The following is a 5,554-nucleotide window of genomic DNA, read 5'->3' on the forward strand; positions in this document are numbered from 1 at the left end:
GAGGCTCTCACCTTCAGGGTAAGGGTCCCCCCCGGGAGGGGCGGTGCTGGGCTGATCATCCCTGCATTACCAGGGGCTAGCACAGGGCTCGGGAAAGAGGGCTATCGGTTTGTTGAATGAACAAGTAAGCACAAACCGGGAATGATTGGAGGCAACCAGATAGGATTCTGAAAGCCACCCCCTCCTGCAGCCAAGACTTAGTGTCCCCACTACCTGGGTCCCAGAATGCAGGGTCTCCACTGCCCACAGGCACCACCCCAAGGCCAGGCCAAGGGCAGAGCATGCCAGAAAATGAAACCACCTTTCCGTCACAGAGCGGTCCCACAGGTCAGAGCCAAGAGCCACAGCCGCGGGGGGAGTAGGGGGAAGCCGTTTGCAGCTGTTTATATGATGTGTATCTGGTGGATAAATAAACTTCATTTTCCAGGGCTGCCAATCTCTAAACATGAAGAAATATACATTCGCTCAGAAACGTAAAACAAAATAAACAAATGTGGTGATGTTTGAATCTTCCTAGCGTCAAAGCCCTGGGTCCGGAGCTCCTGGCCTCTCAGCTGGTTAATAACCCTAGTTTATGGATCCCTCCTAGGGGCCTGCGTGTGGAAGTTCCGCTCAGAGGAAATGCTCCCTGTTAGGTTGTGGGGGAGGGAGAGTCCAAGCTGCAGATCCTTCTGGAACATCTCCAGGTGCAATCCAGTCAGGCCCTCGCCACAAGCCAGTCGACTCTTCCAGCAGCCGAGGAGGTCATCCTCAGCACCTGCCGCTCACAGCCTCGGCTCAGCCCAGAGCACCTGCCAAGGTCAAGGAAGCCAGGTGAGAGGCCACCTGGGGCTCTTGAGCCAGGACCTCCTTTTTATCATGATTCGGAGGCATGTTTGACTGCCTCAGCAGCCGGTCGCTCTCCCCACAGTCGTGTGGGTTGGCTGGGCTCAGCTGGGGGTCTTTGGCTCTGCAGTGGAGTCACCAGGGGCACGCTCATCTGGAAGCTTCGCTGGGCAGGAATACCCACTCTCTCAACCACTCGCACGGTCAGCGATGTGTGCAAGCTGTCATCTGGGAGCTCCGGTGGGCCGTCAACAGAGAGCCTCAGTTTCCCTCTTTACAGTCCCTCCGCAGGGCTTGAGCTTCTCGCGGGGGTAGCGCTGGGTTCCGAGCAGAAGCTGCAGACCTGGGAGACCCCAGCCCCAGAGGCTCCCTCCCATCCCTTTCATCCAAGCCAGTCAGGCCAGCCCAAATCCAAGGGGCGTGGGAAGGGGCCCTTGGAGGAAGGAGGAGCAGCAGAAAATTCGCGGCCATCTTTAATCCACCGCAGGAGACCACTCTTGGAGGATGGAGGATGACGCTCCCCTTTGTGGTGCTAAAGACCCCACTGGTGGCTAAGGACTCACAGCAGCCCGGGCAGAAGGATCGGTCACACAGCGGTCCCAGCTTGACATTGAAGCGGCAGGGAGACGTGTGGCTGGAGACACGAATCATGGAAACAAGGAAACTTTCCACCTTTCCCTCTATGGGCGAGAGATGGCCGGGAGCATGGCTTGGCTTTGAAGCCACACTGTCCTGGACTCGCCACTTCTTCCCTGGTTTGGACATTCCTGATGCAAACGGGGAGCTCTCACTGACCCTAAATGTCCACTTGGCCCACTTGAGTCTGCCGGTGACCACAAGACACCCAACGCTCCGCACTTTTCCATCCCAAGCTTCAAACACACTTTCCAGGAGCTGTTTTCTACGTGACCGTGCTGGGATCTAAATCTGCTGAAGCTTAAGCTGGGGGCTGAATTCATGGCAGAACACTTAAATCCACATCGAGAACAGTCGGGAAAGAGACACACACTTGTTTGTCTTGGGGTTTTTTTTAACCTCCTTACTCTTATCCCTGCCTGATTTCACACACACAGACTACAGATACTACTATAGCTTGGCGGTGATCTCTGAATTGGGCCCTCGAGGACCCCCCCACCCCACACCTAGAAGGCCAATCCAATCCTTTCCTGGGAAAAGCGGTGGGGGACGGGTGTGGGTAGCAGAAATAGATTTAAAGGACTCCCAAACCGTAATGCGGAAACCACACTAGGTTTCCAGAAAGCGATTTCTCATCCACAAGGCAATTCCAGAGAGCGTAAAGACAGAGCTGCGGACTGCAGCCCAGGGGTGTGGGGACAGTCATTGCACGCCTGTGTCCTCGCTCTCCGCAGTGACTAATGGTGTCGCCGGTCAGCTGTCTCAGCACATTCTCCTACTTTTGGAGGTGTTCCCAAAACCAATTTAAAATCCAGCAAAATGAAACAACAAAAAAAAATGTTTGGTCTCCACATCAAGACGTATCTGGGAGGTAATTGGAACATTTGATAAAACGCATGGACAGCCACACAATGAATAACAAGAAACTCCAGACAACTTCTATGACTCTAATTTGTACATTCAGTCATTCAGTCACCGTTTACTGAGTAGCTGGGCGGCTCGAGCCCGTCGTCCTGGAGCTTGCGGTCAGGTGGGAGCCCAGGTGTTCCATAAGTCATCACAAGTCGGAAGAACGCGGTAGAACCACTTCTCACTGCGAATGCGAATCATGTCGTCGGTCCTGCGTCTCCGTTCAGAGCCCGCACAGATTGGGTTCTGCAGCTCTCAGCCCAGGTCCTGTTTGAAAAAGTAATACATTATGAACCAATGATTTGAGAATTAATGGTGTCTGCTGCCGAGTTTCGACGGGCAGAGTCCTGCATGTGATGCCATGACCCGGCCACCAAATACCGTACAGAGACTGGTCTGAAGTTCACACCAGGAAATGGACACTTGACCATGGAGACGAACAGCCCCTCCCCCACCACTCAGCCCTGCAGCCCATCATTCTGGTGACTCAGTGTCTGAGTCTGTTGGGGCTGCTACAACACAGACACCTAGACCGGGTCCTTAAACATCAAATAGTGATTTCTCACGGATCCAGAGGCTGGGAAGGCCAAGATCAAGGTGCTGGAAGATTGGAGGTCTGGGGAGAGCTCGCCTTCTGGTTCCTGAATGACCATCTTCCAGCTGGGTCCTCAAGGGGTGGAGGCAGAAGGGAGCTCTCGGGCCTCAATGGGCGTGAATCCCCTTCACAAAGACTCCACCCTCATGACCTAACTCCCTTCCAAAACCCCACCTCCAGATCGCGTCACATTTGGGCCCTGAATTTAGGGCCGGGGCAGGGAGGTGGGAACACAAGCCGTCTGCTCCCAGAATTCCCTGCTTTCCTCCCTCCGGCTTTCCCTCCCCTTCCTTCCTCCTCCTCTTCCCTTTCTTCCTTCCTTCCTTCCTTTCCTTCTTTCTTTCCAAAAGACAGGCCCAGCCTGGGGAGCGGGGGACGGACTGGGACTGTCCCAGGGACGGTAGTTCTCATCACAGCTTGGTCACTGAAGGCCAGATGCAGACACTGCCCTTCTCTGGCTTTGTTTTTCTCTCTGCAAACATGGTTGGAAAGGGCTGGTGAGCCATGCTCTTCCACTGACCAACAGGGGAGCAACGGGCAGCGAGGGGGGGGGGTGAGGAGCTTCCCCTGGGGCCAGAGGCTGGTCACCAACCACACTGCTGTCTGGGCACCTGTGTGCTGTTACCTGTCTAGCAGGGGAAAGGCCCACGCTGTGCAGGCCTGGGAAGGTTGTGGCTCCAGGGAGGTCCCGGCCGCGGCCCCCATTGTCCTGGGCTGAGCAGCACCTTCCGCTGTCCACCACTCTGCTGACCACCAAGCCCCGTCGTGGAAGAGGAGAAACAGGGGCGCTCTGTGTTCATTCTGAAGGTGGTCAGGGCCAGAACAAGAGCGATGGAAGTGAGGAGGCGCCCAGGCCCGCCCCCGTGCAGGGCACCTGGGAGGCCTCGGCTGGACATGCCAGGGTCCCCGGATCTGGAATCCCTTTGCTGCTGGCTATGTACGTCATCTAAGTCTGGTTTCTGCAATCAGACTTCACGTTCGAAGGAGTTTCCCTGCTAAAATAAACGGGACAACCCCTGTGCTAGGTCATTAAAGGATCCCACTGACAACTCTGTATCTCTTAGAGTCAATCTATAAATGTCACCCATTTCTACTAAGGGCAGCTTTGTGACAAAGAGGGACAAACAGTTCACAAGCAACAAGAGGGGCCGTTAGGAGATTTGAGAAAAGGACGGCCACTTGTCTGCCAACGCACCTCTCTCCTTCCTTACCCCCCCATATCTATTCATTCTCATCCAACGAACCAACCAACCAACCAACCTTCTAATGTATTTTTGCACACCTGCCTTGTGCAGAGCTCTGGCTGAGGCACCAGGAATTCAGCATGGAATAAGACGAGGTCTTTGCTGCCCCCCTCAATAAAACTTATATTCTGGAAGGGACAGACAATAGCCCAGTAAATAAATAAACAAGACAATTACAGATCACACTAAGAGGGAACAAGGAAATAAAGGCTGGAGGTCAAGAGTGCCCGAGGGGTCTCGTCCTTGTGGTCTGGAGCCCACCCTCCTGCAGGTGGGCAGCCACTGTCTAAAGAGGGTCTCCAACTTCAGTTTGCCCACGAAGCACCACCTGTGGATCCTACCAAAATATGCAGTCTCATACCGTAGTTCTGGGCTGGGGCTTGAGACGCTGCCTGTCGCACCTGCTTCCAGATGACACCGATGCTGCTGGTCCAAGGACTACAGACCACGGGACACGCTGCAGACCCTGGCCGAGTGGCTTGCCCATAGCAGCCCCCCGCCCCCAACACACATCTCAGCACCCAGCCATTTCACTCTGCTTGGACCTGCGTCTTTTCATTACCGAGTCTCTGAGGGCTGTACGCGGTCCTCAGGCGCCCTGGGTGCTGCAGACAGAGCAGCAGGTTGGGCGGGATGACACTCGAGCCCCAGCGACCTTGCTAGCAAGCACTGAACCTCCTGGCCCTGGAGGCCCGCCTGTGGACCATACTAACAGGGCAGCCCTGCTTTCCTTGCAGTGTATGGTGCGACCAGAGGAAACGGACATTCGTATGATGAGAAGTCAGATCTAGAAGCCTGGAGTTTACCCAGCCTTGAAGCAGACCGATGGGGATCCTAGTTGGCGATGTGAAGGAAGCAGCTGAGAGTCAGCCTGGGCGTGCGGTTGTATGGTTTAGCGCCGGATGAACGCATCTGCGGTGGTCAGAGAAAAAGACAGCAACTGGGAGTCACAGAGAAGCCTTGCAAAAATATCACGCAAAACCAGTCCTACTCGAAAAGGCTCTACTGTCTCTTTAAGCCCCCGATGGGTCTCCCCGATTTTCTCTGGCGTCAGGGTTGGGCATCTCTGGGAATCTGACCCACATCTGTGTACGATAAAGAACAATTATCAAGCAGAAACACGCCTTGCACCAAACACACCTACTTAATTGGAGCATTACTTAAGCTAATGTTTCACATTAGTTTGGCCTCCTCAAAGCATCAAGTTGAAAAAGGCAAATCTCTTTTTACTGCAAGATTCCCTGAAGCCTAGATGTACCGCATGTATGCACCACATGTGCGTGAAAGCCCGCAGCGTGTGCCGTAGGCACAGGCTAATTAATGATGCTTTTCCTTATTAGCAATA

The 5,554-nt window shown here is 54.3% G+C and overlaps 1 long non-coding RNA gene across 1 annotated transcript; it reads right to left on the bottom strand.

Moving 5' to 3' along the window:
• Window positions 1-2,304: 2,304 nt before the first annotated feature.
• Window positions 2,305-5,243, bottom strand: LOC309860423. The gene is made up of 2 exons (XR_014309360.1): window positions 4,571-5,243; window positions 2,305-2,637 (listed from the first exon to the last, which is right to left on the bottom strand). It is a non-coding gene; the product is annotated as an uncharacterized lncRNA (long non-coding RNA).
• Between the last annotated feature and the right edge of the window lie 311 nt (window positions 5,244-5,554).

Source organism: Mustela nivalis, assembly GCF_964662115.1.
Source record: "Mustela nivalis genome assembly, chromosome: 2".
Classification (NCBI taxonomy): Eukaryota; Metazoa; Chordata; class Mammalia; order Carnivora; family Mustelidae; genus Mustela; species Mustela nivalis.